Source organism: Rhinoderma darwinii, chromosome 4, assembly GCF_050947455.1.
Source record: "Rhinoderma darwinii isolate aRhiDar2 chromosome 4, aRhiDar2.hap1, whole genome shotgun sequence".
NCBI lineage: Eukaryota > Metazoa > Chordata > Amphibia > Anura > Rhinodermatidae > Rhinoderma > Rhinoderma darwinii.
The window spans coordinates 309,110,703-309,128,457 of record NC_134690.1 but is presented as its reverse complement, the minus strand read 5'-3'; positions in this window follow the sequence as shown (position 1 = coordinate 309,128,457).

Below are 17,755 nucleotides of genomic sequence, written 5' to 3'. Positions count from 1 at the left end.
TTCACACATTGCGTAAATACGGCGTATACCTGTATTATAATGCGGAAAAATCGGCAGCATAATACAGTAGCAGCAAAGTGGATGAGATAAAACACGTCTCATCCACACGCTGCATAAACGGAGTAGAAAAAAGGCTCAGAAATTGACGTCACAACATCGCGCCTGCCTGCGCGGAGCCGCTCACGGCAGAGTGCATAATTGGGCAAGGAGCAGTCAAACTTGACTATTTCCGTCGATCCCATAGGGAATGAATAGAGCGGTCGGACTGCAGGTTGGAAATTCTTAGATCCCTCATTTCATAATATATCTTCATGGGTGTGAGCTGTGTTCTCAGATTCCCTTCCCAGGGCCATATAGTAACGTGCTTCCTGCAACCACCACTAGGGGGAGACGATTGTGCACATGCATACAGCTCCTGTTGTGCCTATATAAATCAGTCCTCAGTTTGCTCCCCCTAGTGGCGGCCTTGTGCTACAGAAATTTCTGTATGTAACAGATTTTTACCTGCATAGAAACGAACCCTCTAAGATATAAAGCTGAGAAACGGATTACAATCTAGTATTACACGACCCGAGGTTATCTGGAATTCATTTTTAAAATAAAATATATAATGAGAGTGATAAGATGATCAAGGTGCAACTTTATCTTACTTGGCGGAGATTGAGGAGGAGCTGCAGGTTTCTTCTGCGGCTGCGCCGACTTCCTGCGGGACGAGCTTTTCTGGGGTGGTTTCATGCTGATGTAAAACGCTGCTGAGAGACATACAATCAGTTAAGCAGATAAGAGACGGTGACAATTCAGCAGAATGACAGGTGACGTAGGATAAACTGAGCGGTTTTATACTGACTGATGCCATCAATGCAAGTGACAAGAAAGTGATGACATTGACGGTGAAGATATGAGATTGCCGGATGTCAGTAATTAACGCACGCTGCATCAATGAATACAATAGATCCTCGCGGCATCAATTACCAGAACAGCGACATCAATGATCTATTTAATAATGCGGCAACAGAAGAGCTACCCGCAGCAGATCCCGCAAGCAATGGGCAGATGTTTGCAGACGTAATGGAGCCGTCTTTTCAGGCGTGATTCGAGGCGTAAAACGCCTGAAAATAGGTCGTGTGCACATAACCTTACAGAGAATCCGTAATCCAGACAAAGGTGGGAAATTTAAAACTGGAGCAAAGGAAAAGTGGAGCAGTCGTCATGGAAATGAAAGGCCGCAGCTGGAGGACGATGAGCTGCAACAATGCAGTATAAATATACAGAAATAAAACATCTAATAATCCATATGATCTCTAGACACGCAGCAGCGAAAATGTATAAAATCAACACACACGATAGACGAGGAGAAGAAACATTCAGTCGAGTGCGCAACTTTTCTTAGGACTCTCTGCTTTGTGCCGTTTCTCTGTTATTCCTCCTGGAAATGTAAGAATTGACAGCTGTGTGTTACCAGTTGGGGGTGTGTCCCTACACAAACTGACAACGTCCAATCAGTGCTGACAGAGAGACTGTAGGGACACGACCTTTGATGAGGAGAATGGCAACACCAGGTTATCTATTAATACATACATTTCAGGAGAAGTGTCGGCTCCTCTTTAATAATATTGTCTGTATCGTGTATAATTCATGAGGACGCACGTGCTGCCCGGCGTGATGTCAGCGTCACCGTATCTATCAATGATTATACACTGAACTCTAGAAAACTGCCAGATACACCAGGACGACTGTATACATCAGAGTTTCCCAACCTTTTCAGGCTCGAGGCACCCCAGGGAAAAAAAATAATTCTCAGGGCACCCCTACCAAAAATTGTTTACAAAACGACAAAAAATGGCGAAAAACAAGCAGTACACTCTTAGGTTATGTTCACACAACGTTTTTTTGTAAGGCAGAAACTAAAAGTCTGCCTCGAAATTCATTTACGAATTTTGAGGCAGATTTTGAATTGACAGCGCTGTTTGACATTTTTTTATTTATTTTTTTCCCACATTTTTTTTAAGCCGTTGAAGCGAATGCAAAAACCGCAGACAAAAAAGCACCAAACGAGCGCCGCAGGTTTTTTCTGCCTCCTATTAATTTCAATGGGAGGTCAGAGGCGGAAACCACTTGAAGACCGTCAGCCCCCCACTCACAGTAATAACCGTCAGCCCCCCACTCCCAGTAATGACCGTCAGCCCCCCACTCCCAGTAATGACCGTCAGCCCCCCACTCCCAGTAATGACCGTCAGCCCCCCACTCCCAGTAATGACCGTCAGCCCCCCACTCACAGTAATGACCGTCAGCCCCCCACTCACAGTAATGACCGTCAGCCCCCCACTCACAGTAATGACCGTCAGCCCCCCACTCCCAGTAATGACCGTCAGCCCCCCACTCACAGTAATGACCGTCAGCCCCCCACTCACAGTAATGACCGTCAGCTCCCCACTCCCAGTAATGACCGTCAGCCCCCCACTCACAGTAATGACCGTCAGCCCCCCACTCACAGTAATGACCGTCAGCCCCCCACTCACAGTAATGACCGTCAGCCCCCCCACTCCCAGTAATGACCGTCAGCCCCCCCACTCCAGTAATGACCGTCAGCCCCCCACTCCCAGTAATGACCGTCAGCCCCCCACTCCCAGTAATGACCGTCAGCCCCCCACTCCCAGTAATGACCGTCAGCCCCCCACTCACAGTAATGACCGTCAGCCCCCCCACTCCCAGTAATGACCGTCAGCCCCCCACTCACAGTAATGACCGTCAGCCCCCCACTCACAGTAATGACCGTCATCCCCCCACTCCCAGTAATGACCGTCAGCCCCCCACTCACATTATAATGACCCCTCAGTAAAGCCACCATCAGCCTCCATCCCCCCAGTAAAATGACCATCAGCCCCCTCCAGTAAAGCCACCATCAGCCTCAGTCCCCCCGCCCCCCGATAAAATAACCATCTGCCCCTCTAGTAAAGGGACCATCACAGACAGAAAGTGTGCTTACCCCTGGGGAAGGAATAAATAAGGAGGTATAAGAACAACAACTCCCAGCATGTCCAGGATGTTATGTGATATCAGAGAAAGTTTACAGGAGGTATAAGAGGAGAGGACTACAACTCCCAGCATGTCCAGACAGTATGGGATATCAGAGGACATTACAGGGAGGAGGTATAAGAGGAGAGGACTACAACTCCCAGCATGTCCAGACTTAGTATGGGATATCAGAGGACATTACAGGGAGGAGGTATAAGAGAAGAGGACTACAACTCCCAGCATGTCCAGGCTGTTATTATGGGATATCAGAGGACATTACAGGGAGGAGGTATAAGAGGAGAGAACTACAACTCCTAGCATGTCCAGGCTGTTATTATGGGATATCAGAGAGGACATTACAGGGAGGAGGTAGAAGAGGAGAGGACTACAACTCCCAGCATGTCCAGACTGTTATTATGGGATATCAGAGGACATTACAGGGAGGAGGTATAAGAGGAGAGAACTACAACTCCTAGCATATCCAGGCTGTTATTATGGGATATCAGAGGACATTACAGGGAGGAGGTATAAGAGGAGAGGACTACAACTCCCAGCATGTCCATGCTGTTATTATGGGATATCAGAAGACATTACAGGGAGGAGGTATAAGAGGAGAGGACTACAACTCCCAGCATGTCCAGGACGTTATTATGGGATATCAGAGGACATTACAGGGAGGAGGTATAAGAGGAGAGAACTACAACTCCCAGCATGTCCAGACTGTTATTATGGGATATCAGAGGACATTACAGGGAGGAGGTATAAGAGGAGAGAACTACAACTCCCAGCATGTCCAGGCTGTTATTATGGGATATCAGAGGACATTACAGGGAGGAGGTGTAAGAGGAGAGAACTACAACTCCCAGCATGTCCAGGCTGTTATTATGGGATATCAGAGGACATTACAGGGAGGAGGTATAAGAGGAGAGGACTACAACTCCTAGCATGTCCAGGCTGTTATTATGGGATATCAGAGGACATTACAGGGAGGAGGTATAAGAGGAGAGAACTACAACTACCCACATTCCCCTGGCTCCATTTCTCACACAACTGCTAAGAAAGTAAAGAAAACCGCACTTACCCTACCCAGTGTTAATGGCTCCTCTCCCTCCGTCAGGCTTCTAGTGGGAAGCTGTGGGCGGTGCTTGTAACAGACGTCCGCGCGTCACGTCTGCTACAACGTCGGGGGCGGAGCTTGTAGCAAAAAAAAAAAAAAAATGTCAAAAAAAAATTCGATAATTTTTTTTTTTTTTGCCGTGGATGAGCCGCGGCACCCCTGAACAGCTCTCGGCACCCCGGTTGGGAACCACTGGTATAGATTATATAATAGCCCCACAATATAAAAGCCAAGAAAAACCAAAAGGCTCCCGCACTGCGTTCTTCCAGGTTATGTATCGCCCCCTTGTGGCTAATAGAAGAAGTACACCAAATGTTCAAACCATCGCTAAAGCCAACAAAACTATATCCTGATGTTTGATCTCCCACAATCTATAATAATAATATAACCGCGCGGTCTCAATGACGTCATCAAGACCTCGGCTGTAAAGAAAAGCCTGTTTATACCCCTGGGTTCCAGGATGGGTCTATTTTAGGCTCGATGGGTTTCTATCAAGTTCTATAGAAAATGCTTAGAAACGTTGTGATATTAAAAAAAAAACTTTTATTGACATTAAGACCCCTTTACCAATGCCGATAATCATACGAGCGCTTGTTTTCGATCACAGGCAGCGACGATCAGACGATAAACTGCACTCATTGGTCAGCTGATCACATCTTTTATGCATCCCAAAAAATCCTCGTTGTCCACAGCGTACAAATGGGATGTGCTGCCGACAATACGTAAACTGTACGAGCACGGACCATCGTATTAACCATCGCTCATCCCCGTACAGCGTGCGTCGGCTCGTGTAAATGAGCACCGAGTCACTGGATACATCGTTGATCGTGCAAGTTCCATCTAGTGAAAAACTGTAAACAGGGAGGAGGGGGATGCAGCTGCAGTTTCTTATGCCCCACGCACGCGACCGTATTTTTCATCAGTAATTACAGCAGGGACTCTCCCATAGAAGTCTATGGGCGCTTCCGTAAATATGGGCGGCTATGGATACGCATCCGTACTCTGACCATATTTATGGAAGCGTTGCTATGCAACATGCTGATGACATCATTTGCATCCTCCCTCTTTTTTTTTACGGATCCGTATATACCGATGCAATATGGACAGTTTTTCGGGATAGATGAAAATACGGTCGTGTGCATGGGGCCTTACTTGGTGTTGCAATGATGGGGGAGGGGTAGCGGCTGGTACTTGCTAGTTATACTATTACTGATATACTCATTAAAGGGGTCTTCGCATCAGACACATTTATGACGTATCCATAGGATGTCAGAAAGATGAGGGTCCCACCTCCGGCTTTGTCTGATCTGTTTCCGTAACTCCCATAGTAGTGAATGCGGGTCCCAGAGGTGGAACCCCAATCTACCTGAGATTTATGACATATCTGCTCGTTTGCTCCGGTCACACGGAGCTATGGATAACACGGAGCTATGGATGACACGGAGCTATGGATAACACGGAGCTATGGATAACACGGAGCTATGGATAACACGGAGCTATGGATGACACGGAGCTATGGATGACACGGAGCTATGGATGACACGGAGCTATGGATGACACGGAGCTATGGATGACACGGAGCTATGGATGACACGGAGCTATGGATGACACGGAGCTATGGATGACACGGAGCTATGGATAACACGGAGCTATGGATAACACGGAGCTATGGATGACACGGAGCTATGGATGACACGGAGCTATGGATGACACGGAGCTATGGATGACACGGAGCTATGGATGACACGGAGCTATGGATAACACGGAGCTATGGATAACACGGAGCTATGGATAACACAGAGCTATGGATAACACGGAGCTATGGATAACACGGAGCTATGGATGACACGGAGCTATGGATAACACGGAGCTATGGATAACACGGAGCTATGGATGACACGGAGCTATGGATAACACGGAGCTATGGATAACACGGAGCTATGGATGACACGGAGCTATGGATGACACGGAGCTATGGATGACACGGAGCTATGGATGACACGGAGCTATGGATAACACGGAGCTATGGATAACACAGAGCTATGGATGACACGGAGCTATGGATAAAACGGAGCTATGGATAACACGGAGCTATGGATGACACGGAGCTATGGATAACACGGAGCTATGGATAACACGGAGCTATGGATAACACGGAGCTATGGATGACACGGAGCTATGGATAACACGGAGCTATGGATAACACGGAGCTATGGATAACACGGAGCTATGGATAACACGGAGCTATGGATAACACGGAGCTATGAATAACACGGAGCTATGGATGAGGGCGAGCGGTCGTTACTCCGATCGCTCGTCCCCAAACGTTATTATCATGTCGGCAGCGCGTTTTTCTGTTTACACAGGGAGATGCGCTGCCGACAACAATAATATTTCACTTTTTTAAAACGATACGACCAGCAGATGATTGGGTGTTTGCTCGTTCATCTGCGGATCGCTGCCCTTTTTACAAAGCGCAATTATCAGCAACGAGCGTTATATGAACACTTGTCTGCCCGATAATCGTCCTGTGTAAAGAACATTTTAGGCTAAGTTCACACTGAGTTTTTTGACGACTTTTTTTTACGCGGAAACCGCGCCGCAAAACTCGTCAAAAACTGCCCTATAATGCCTCCCATTGATTTCAATGGGAGGCGTCGGCGTCTTTTTCCCGCGAGCAGTAAAACTGCCTCGCGAGAAAAAGAAGCGACATGCCCTATCTTCGGGCGTTTATGCCTCTGACCTCCCATTGACTTCAATGGGAGGCAGAGAAAGCGTATTTCGCGGTGTATTATGCCCGCGGCGCTCAATGGCCGCGGGCGAAAAACGCAGCGAAAATCGGCGTGCAGGGAGAGGAAAATGTGCCTCAAACTTCCAAACGGAATTTTGAGGCAGATATTCCTCCTGCAAAAAACTCTGTGTGAACATAGCCTTAGACTCATGTCCTGGTTACTACACTTCAGTGGAAAGCTACCGGCAGTCGCCACTAGGGGGAGCTACTGTAAATGTATTTATATTGTGCTAACTGACGTTAACCCCTTAGTGACCATCCCATTTTAGGCCCTAATGACCGAGCTATTTTATTCGTTTTTCTATAGTCGCATTCAAAGAGCTCTAACTTTTTTATTTTTTCAGCACGCCACAGGTGTCTCATATATTTTATTAGAAATGGGCAGTGAAAATGAAAAATGACATTATTTTCCAATAAGACGCAGCATTAGTTAAAATTTTTTCATTTTCTCAACAAATAATGGAGAAAAAGCACCGTAACATTTGTAAAGCAACTTCTTCAGAGTAGGGAAATACCCCACACGTGGTCATAAACTGCTATTTGGACACACAGCAAGGCTCTAAAGGGAAGGAGCGCCATTTAGTATTTGGAGTGGAGATTTTATAAGATTCGTTTTTTGACACCATGTTGCATTGAGCTATTGTAATGGCAGGAAGGAGGTGAAGGGAACAAGTGAGCCCTAATCTACCCACCGCCCTGTCCCTGCCTACTTGCAACGACCCGCCCTAGGCGACGGGGTACAACTTGGCGGCGGTCCCTACGCTGTCTAAGTGCAAGGGAGACAAACAGGGAACATGCAAGGGAATACAGTAGCCCACGGAACGCCGCGAGGAAACGGAGGGTTAATGAGCCAGTCAGGATCAGGAAGTAGTGGAGTATACAAACGGCAGCACGGAGCAGAAGCAAGCCAGGGGTAGAGCAACGCAGGATAAACGGAACTGAAGCAAAGCAGAAGCAGGCTGGAGCAAGGCAGCAGTGGGGCCAGGAATCCAAAAAGAATAACAAGCAAGGAGGAAGAGAAAACGGCAGGTATAAATGGACAGGGGGCGGAGCTAACTCTGACTGACCAGGCCGCGATAGGCTCTCCCACTCCTGAGCCTGCCACCCTGATTGGTGGGAGCAGGTGTCAGTCTCAGAGGTCTGGCCTCAGGTGTCGACTGATTAATCCTGGGAGTATACCCAGATGTAGTACCTGGCAGATCCTTTACAGTACTCCCCCTTTTATGAGGGGCCACCGGACCCTTACTAAGAGGACCCGGTTTAGTGGGGAAGAGAAGGTGGAACCTCCTTATCAATACCCCAGCGTGAACATCTCGAGCAGGTACCCAAGTCCTCTCCTCCGGCCCGTATCCTCTCCAATGGACCAGGTACTGGAGGGAGCCCTGGATCATCCTACTGTCCACAATCTTGGCCACCTCGAATTCCACCCCCTCAGGGGTGAGAACGGGAACAGGAGGTTTCCTCGAGGGGGACCAGGACGGGGAGCAGCGTTTCAGGAGGGAGGCATGGAAGACGTCGTGTATGCGAAAGGATGGGGGCAGCTCCAGACGGAAGGATACAGGGTTGAGGACTTCAATGACCTTATAAGGTCCAATAAATCGGGGAGCAAACTTCCTGGACGGGACCTTAAGGCGCAAGTTCCTTGACGACAACCACACCAGATCCCCGACGACAAACCGGGGGTTAGCAGAACGTCTACAATCAGCCTGAATCTTTTGTACGCTCTGGGACGCCTCTAGGTTCTTCTGAACCTGGGCCCAGACTGTGCACAGTTCCCGATGAACGTCCTCTACCTCGGGATTATTGGAACAACCAGGGGAAATGGAGGAGAACCTAGGATTAAACCCGAAATTACAGAAAAACGGGGAGACCCCTGACGAGTTACTGACCCGGTTATTCAGGGAAAATTCGGCGAGGGGAAGGAATGAGACCCAATCAAATTGACAGTCAGAAATGAAACACCTTAAATATTGTTCCAGGGATTGGTTAGTCCTTTCCGTTTGGCCATTAGTTTCGGGATGGAAGGCGGAGGAGAAGGATAGATCAATCTCCAACTTTTTACAAAAAGCTCTCCAAAATAAGGAAACAAATTGTACCCCTCTGTCCGAAACTATATTGACCGGGGCCCCGTGGAGACGCAGAATGTGTTTCACAAACAAAGAAGCTAACGTCTTGGCGTTAGGTAGTTTCTTAAGGGGCACAAAGTGGCACATCTTGCTGAAGCGGTCTACTACCACCCACACCACCGACTTGCCCTGAGATGGAGGCAAATCGGTGATAAAATCCATGGAGATATGGGTCCAAGGTCTCTGGGGAATGGGCAAGGAACGTAGTAAGCCCGCAGGTCGGGACCTAGGGGTCTTGGACCTAGCACAGACCTCACAAGCGGCGACGTAAGCCCTAACGTCTTTAGGCAACCCAGGCCACCAATAGTTTCTGGTAATGAGGAGTTTGGTACCCAAGATGCCAGGATGACCAGATAGAGCGGAGTCATGGTTTTCCCTGAGTACCCTTAGCCGGTATTGCAGGGGGACAAACAGTTTGTCCCCAGGGAGGTTCCCGGGAGCTGAACCTTGATCAGCTGCGATGTCAGAGGCTAAGTCAGAATCAGTGGCAGAAACAATTATACCAGGGGGTAAAATACAAGCAGGATCCTTCTCAGAAGGAGGATTAGCCATGAAACTACGTGACAGTGCATCAGCCTTAATATTTTTGGACCCAGCCCTATAGGTAACCAAGAAATTAAATCTGGTAAAGAACAGTGCCCAACGAGCTTGTCTAGGATTAAGCCTCCGGGCAGATTCTAGGAAAACCAGATTCTTGTGGTCAGTAAGGACCGTTACCTGGTGTCTGGCCCCCTCCAAGAAGTGACGCCACTCTTCAAAAGCCCATTTAATGGCTAAAAGTTTGCGGTTGCCAATATCATAGTTACACTCCGTGGGCGAAAACTTCCTAGAGAAGTAAGCACAGGGGCGGAGATGGGTGAGGGAGCTGGTACCCTGGGACAAGACGGCCCCCACTCCCACCTCGGACGCGTCAACCTCCACAATAAATGGCTCCCTTTGGTTGGGCTGAACCAGCACGGGGGCCGAGATAAAGCACTTCTTGAGGGTCTCAAAAGCCTGGACGGCCTCAGGGGGCCAATGGAGGACATCAGCACCCTTGCGAGTGAGGTCCGTAAGAGGCTTAGCGACGACCGAGAAGTTGGCAATAAATCTCCTGTAATAGTTAGCGAACCCCAAAAAACACTGTAGCGCCTTCAGGGAGGCAGGTTGGACCCATTCCGCCACAGCCTGAACCTTGGCAGGGTCCATGCGGAATTCATGAGGAGTGAGGATTTGACCTAAAAATGGTATCTCCTGTACCCCAAACACACATTTTTCGGTCTTCGCAAACAGATTATTTTCCTGAAGGACCTGGAGGACCTTCCTGACATGCTCCACGTGGGAGGACCAGTCCTTGGAAAACACCAGTATGTCATCAAGGTACACTACAAGAAAATTACCCAGGTAATCTCTCAGAATTTCATTAATAAAATTCTGGAAGACGGCAGGGGCATTACACAACCCAAAGGGCATGACTAGGTATTCGAAATGACCTTCGGGCGTGTTGAACGCAGTTTTCCACTCATCCCCCTCTTTGATGCGGATAAGGTTATATGCCCCCCGTAGATCGAACTTAGAGAACCATTGGGCCCCCTGAACCTGATTAAAAAGATCCGGAATCAAAGGAAGGGGATACTGGTTCCTTACTGTGACCTTATTCAAGTTCCGATAATCAATGCACGGCCTAAGACCACCATCCTTCTTCCCCATGAAAAAGAAGCCAGCACCTACAGGAGAAGTCGAGGGGCGAATGAAACCCTTGGCCAGGCATTCTTGGATATACTCCCTCATAGCTTTACGTTCAGGACATGAAAGATTAAATATCCTCCCCTTAGGAAGCTTGGCACCAGGCACCAAATCGATGGCGCAATCGTAATCTCTATGAGGGGGCAACACCTCGGAGGCATCCTTAGAAAACACATCAGCGAAGTCCTGAACAAACTCAGGAAGCGAGTTTACCGCCTCCCGGGGAGAAATAGAGTTAACCGAAAGACATGACATCCGGCAATTGGGATTATGCAGCTGCAACCAGGGAAGACCTAATACCAGATCGGACGATAATCTCTGCATCACCAGTACAGAGCACTGCTCCAAATGCATGGAGCCAACACGGAGTTCAAAAACAGGAGTATGCTGAGTAAAATAACCATTAGCAAGAGGAGTGGAGTCGATACCTACTACAGGGATAGGATAAGGTAAATCAATAAATGGCATTTTTAGAGACATAGCAAATTCCACAGACATGATATTAGCAGATGAGCCCGAATCCACGAAGGCACTGCCAGTGGCAGACCGGCCAGCAAACGAGACCTGAAAGGGAAGCAAAATCTTATTGCGTTTAGTATTAACGGGAAATACCTGTGCGCCCAAGTGACCTCCCCGATGATCACTTAGGCGCGGAAGTTTTCCGGCTGCTTATTCTTGCGCCTGGGACAGGTGTTCAGTAGATGCTTGTCGTCCCCACAATAGAAGCAGAGACCATTCTTCCTGCGAAACTCTCTACGTTGTGGAGGGGACATGGAGGCCCCGAGTTGCATAGGTACCTCCGAGTCCTCCGTGGAAGAGCGAGGAGACGGGACCTCGGGGGGAATCGCAGGGCAGTCAGAGGGGAAAACATTGAAACGTTCAAGCTGACGTTCCCTGAGACGTCGGTCAAGTCGTACTGCTAGGGCCATAACCTGGTCTAGGGAGTCAGAAGAGGGGTAGCTAACCAGCAGATCCTTCAGGGTGTCAGATAATCCTAACCTAAACTGGCACTTTAGGGCCGGGTCGTTCCACCGAGAAGCTACGCACCACTTTCTAAAATCAGAACAGTATTCCTCAACAGGTCTCCCACCAGGAGAGGTCACCAGCTGACTCTCGGCTAAGGCAGTCCTGTCAGTCTCGTCGTAAATGAGACCGAGGGCAGAGAAAAACCGATCAACGGAGGAAAGTTCAGGGGCGTCAGGAGCCAAGGAGAAGGCCCACTCTTGGGGCCCTTCCTGGAGTCGGGATATAATGATACCCACCCGCTGGTTCTCGGAACCTGAGGAGTGAGGTCTTAGGCGGAAATAAAGTCTGCAACTCTCCCGGAAGGAGAGAATAGTCTTACGGTCCCCTGAGAACCGGTCAGGTAACTTGAGGTTGGGTTCTAAAGGTGAGGTGAGGGGTACTACAAAGGCAGCGTCAGACTGATTGACCCTCTGAGCCAGGGCCTGGACCTGTAGGGAGAGGCCCTGCATCTGCTGGGTCAGGGTCTCAAGGGGGTCCATGATAACGTCAGCGTAGAAGAAATGGTAGACTAGGTAAGGGCTTGTTATTAGCGCTTGTTATTATGTAATGGCAGGAAGGAGGTGAAGGGAACAAGTGAGCCCTAATCTACCCACCGCCCTGTCCCTGCCTACTTGCAACGACCCGCCCTAGGCGACGGGGTACAACTTGGCGGCGGTCCCTACGCTGTCTAAGTGCAAGGGAGACAAACAGGGAACACGCAAGGGAATACAGTAGCCCACGGAACGCCGCGAGGAAACGGAGGGTTAATGAGCCAGTCAGGATCAGGAAGTAGTGGAGTATACAAACGGGAGCACGGAGCAGAAGCAAGCCAGGGGTAGAGCAACGCAGGATAAACGGAACTGAAGCAAAGCAGAAGCACGGCAGAAGCAGGCTGGAGCAAGGCAGCAGTGGGGCCAGGAATCCAAAAAGAATAACAAGCAAGGAGGAAGAGAAAACAGCAGGTATAAATGGACAGGGGGCGGAGCTAACTCTGACTGACCAGGCCGCGATAGGCTCTCCCACTCCTGAGCCTGCCACCCTGATTGGTGGGAGCAGGTGTCAGTCTCAGAGGTCTGGCCTCAGGTGTCGACTGATTAATCCTGGGAGTATACCCAGATGTAGTACCTGGCAGATCCTTTACAGCTATAGTACCAGTACAGTGGTACCCCCCGAAAAATTACCCCATTTTGGAAACTAGATCCCTCAAAGAATTGATCTAGGGGTGTAGTGAGCATTTTGACCGCACAAGTGTTTTGCAAAAATGAGTAAACAATAGATGTTGCAGATTGAAAATGGCTTTTTCCACAAATATGCCATTTCAGTGCCCAATGTGTTGTGCCCAGCTTGTACCACCGTAGACACACATCCCATAAATTGTTAAGCGGGTTCTCCAGAATACACCATATGTGGTCATAAATTGCCGTTTGGGTACACTGCCAGGCTCAGTTGGACCACCATTTGGCTTTTGAAGCGCAGATTTTGCTTGGTGTATTAGTGGTATTTCAGCTTATAATGTGGGGGCATATGTGAACTGGGCGGAGTACATCAGGGTATATGTAAGCTGTGCGGAGTACATCAGGGTATATGTAAGCTGGGCGGAGTACATCAGGGTATATGTAAGCTGTGCAGAGTACATCAGGGTATATGTAATATGTGAGGAGTACATCAGGGTATATGTAAGCTGTGCGTAGTACATCATTATATATGTAAGCTGTGCGGAGTACATCGGTATATGTAAGCTGTGCGGAGTACATCAGGGTATATGTAAACTGTGGAGTACATCAGGGTATATGTAAGCTGGGCAGAGTACATCAGGGTATATGTAAGCTGGGCGGAGTACATCAGGGCATATGTAAACTGGGCGGAGTACATCATTATTGTAACGTCTATGGTCACGGCCCGTCGATCGGTCGTTAACCCCGACGGCCGTGGCCATGGACAGCTTACCTGCCTCCAGCGTCGTCCCCCAGTCAGGCGCCGGCACTCTCTTCCAGATTCTGAGTGTCTCCGGCGGGTGCGCGCGCCCGCGCGTGCACGGCCTTAAAGGGCCAGTGCGCGCATTTTTGTAAAAAGCTGTAATCTGGCCCAGGCTATAAAAAGGGCTCTGCCCTCTTGCCCTTTGCCAGTTAGTTTTCCCGTTGTTCGTCTTACTTATGGTCTACCAGTGTCTTCCAGCCTCCCAGTGTACCTTGCTCCTGTATTCCGTATCCCGTATCCAGTTCCTGTGCCTACCAGCGTCAAGTGTCTTCTGCCACGCCAAGTGTCATCTGCCACGCCAAGTGTCTTCTGCCACGCCAAATGTCTTCTGCCACGCCAAGTGTCTTCTGCCACGCCAAGTGTCATCTGCCACGCCAAGTGTCTTCCGCTTCATCGGATACTGCCCGCCACGTCTGGCGCCACCTGTCACATCTGCCTCCATCCGTGCTGTAGCCACAGCCACCGCCGGGACTATTTCAGGTACCCAAAGCATTACTGTCTGCCATTGACTTCCGCATAGACTGTGACCTGGTCAGCTGCCTCCCCGCTACGGCGGTGCGGCCTAGTGGGTCCACATACCCTGTGTCCGTGACAATTATATATGTAAGCTGGGCGGAGTACATCAGGGTATATGTAATCTGGGCGGAGTACATCAGGATATATGTAAGCTGGGCGGAGTACATCAGGGCATATGTAAGCTGGGCGGAGTACATCAGGGTATATGTAAGCTGGGCGGAGTACATCAGGGCATATTTAAGCTGGGCGGAGTACATCAGGGTGTATGTAAGCTGGGCGGAATACATCAGGGCATATGTAAGCTGGGCGGAGAACATCCGGGTATATGTAAGCTGGGCGAAGTACATCAGGGTATATGTAAGCTGGGCGGAGTACATCAGGGCATATGTAAGCTGGGCGGAGTACATCAGGGTATATGTAAGCTGGGCGGAGTACATCAGGGTATATGTAAACTGTGCGGAGTACATCAGGGTATATGTAAGCTGGGCGGAGTACATCAGGGTATATGTAATATGCGCGGAGTACATCAGGATATATGTAAGCTGTGCGTAGTACATCAGGATATATGTAAACTGTGGAGTACATCAGGGTATATGTTAGCTGGGTGGAGTGCATCAGGATATATGTAAACTGGGCGGAGTACATCAGGGTATATGTAAGCTGTGCGGAGTACATCAGGGTATATGTAATATGCGCGGAGTACATCAGGATATATGTAAACTGTAGAGTACATCAGGATATATGTAATATGTGCGGGTACATCAGGCTATATGCAAGCTGTGAGGAGTACATCAGGGTATATGTAAGCTGTGCGTAGTACATCAGGATATATGTAAACTGTGGAGTACATCAGGGTATATGTTAGCTGGGTGGAGTGCATCAGGATATATGTAAACTGGGCGGAGTACATCAGGGTATATGTAAGCTGTGCGGAGTACATCAGGGTATATGTAATATGCGCGGAGTACATCAGGATATATGTAAGCTGTGCGTAGTACATCAGGATATATGTAAACTGTGGAGTACATCAGGGTATATGTTAGCTGGGTGGAGTGCATCAGGATATATGTAAACTGGGCGGAGTACATCAGGGTATATGTAAGCTGTGCGGAGTACATCAGGGTATATGTAATATGCGCGGAGTACATCAGGATATATGTAAACTGTAGAGTACATCAGGATATATGTAATATGTGCGGGTACATCAGGCTATATGCAAGCTGTGAGGAGTACATCAGGGTATATGTAAGCTGTGCGGAGTACATCAGGGTATATGTAAGCTGGGCGGAGTACATCAGGGCATATGTAAGCTGTGCGGAGTACATCATTGTATATGTAAGCTGGGCGGAGTACATCATTGTATATGTAAGCTGGATGGAGTACATCAGGGTATATGTAAGCTGGGCGGAGTACATCAGGGCATATGTAAACTGGGCGGAGTACATCAGGGTATATGTAAGCTGGGCGGAGTACATCAGGGTATATGTAAGCTGGGCGGCGTACATCAGGGTATATGTAAGCTGGGCGGAGTACATCAGGGCATAATAGGATGATGTAATAATGGGGTGAATGAATAATCCATGGATTGGTGTGGTACGCTTTGAACCAATCCTTTATACACAGGCCGGGTTTATTGGGTATTATGCAAAATATCTGTGCTCCAGTATTGCCTAATCTTTGACTTCTTCACTAGCCCTATAAGCCGCACAAGGCCCTAAAGTTTCCTCATCTCCGATGCATCTACAGGGTCCACCTGTGGGGTCCAGCAAATGACGATGTGGGATATTTAGTGAAATTCTACTGGACCTAAAAAATTAGTCTGGGTCGTCATTTAGCATCATTGCGTTTTGAGAGCCATAACGTGTTATTTTTCTGAGCTGTGTGAGGGCGCGTTTTTTGTGGAACGAGCTGTAATTTTTATTGGTTCCATTTTGGGGTACATGCGATTTTTTTATCACTATTTATTCCATTTTTTGGGAGATGAGGAAACAACAAAACAGCAATTCTAGCACTTTTCTTTGTTTTTTTTTTTACAGTGTTCACCGTGCAGTATAAACAACATGTTAACTTTATTCTGTGGGGCGATACGATTACAGCGACACCAAATTTATATAGTTTTTTTACGTTTCACTACGTTCCCACAATAAAAATACTCTTTTCTAAAAAAATCATGTTTTAGTGTCGCCATTTTCTGACAGCCATAACTTTTTTATTTTTTAGTTGATATCGCTGCGGGATGGCTTCTTTTATGCGTGACGAACTGTAGTTTCTATTGGTACCATATTGCGTTACTTGCAACTTTTTGATCACTTTTTATTAAAAAAATTTTGAGACAAGATGACCAAAAACTAAAATGCTGTCATTGTTTTTTATTAAAAATGTTTACGGTGTTCACCGTGCGGTAAAAATAATGTGATATTTTTATAGATCAGGCCGTTCCGAACGCGGCAATACCTATTATGTATAGGTTTTTTTCATATTTTAATTTTTTTTCTAATAAAGAAGTTGATCAGGGAAACAGGGCAAGTGTTGTTTTTATTATTTATTTATTATTTATTAACTTTTATTTATTTATTTTTCTTTCACATTTTTTTTTACATTTTTTACTTTTTCTTTTACATTGACCTGGGGACTTGAAGATCTGGTCTTCTGATCCCCGGTACGATACACTGCACTACTTATGTAGTGCAGTGCATCGTAACTGTCATTCTTCATTTGACAGTTAGCGTATTAGGTCGTGCCTCGGGCAGGACCTAATAGGCTACCATACCTGGGCAACCAGGAAGCCTAGTAACGGCTTCCTGGTTGCCATAGCAACTATCGCCACCCGCGATCCATCGCGGGGCGCGCGGGGGGTACAGAGGGAGCTCCCTCCCTCTGTCAACCACTTCAATGCGGCGGACGTCATTGACAGCCGCATTGAAGGGGTTAAATGGCTGCGATCGGCGGTAACAGCCATCGCAGCCATTGCAGCGGCATGTCAGCTGTGTATAACAGCTGACAGCCGCTGAAGATAAACCGCGCACAGCTCCTGTGCTTGCTTTATCTGCAGGGCGTAACTGTACGCCCGTCTGCGGGAAATCACTTTGATTTCGGACGTACAGTCACGCCCAATCGCGGGAAGGGGTTAATAATCTTTATTTCACATTTATTACTTATTTCATTAGTCCCACTAGGGGACTTTACTGTGCGATCTTCAGATCAATGCTATAATACTTTGGTATACTTCGTATACCAGAGCATTATTGCCTGTCAGTGTAAATCTGACAGGCAATCTATTAGGACGTGCCTCCGGCGCGTCCTAACAGGCATATGTCCAGGGCAGAACTGGGGGCTTTTATCAAGCCCACGGCTGCCATGACAACCCTTCGGAGACCCGCGATTGCATTTGCGGGCCGCCGATGGGTGAACAAGTTAAATGCCGCGGTCACTATTGGCGGCATTTAACGGGTTAAACGTCCGCGATCGAAGTCAACTTCTATC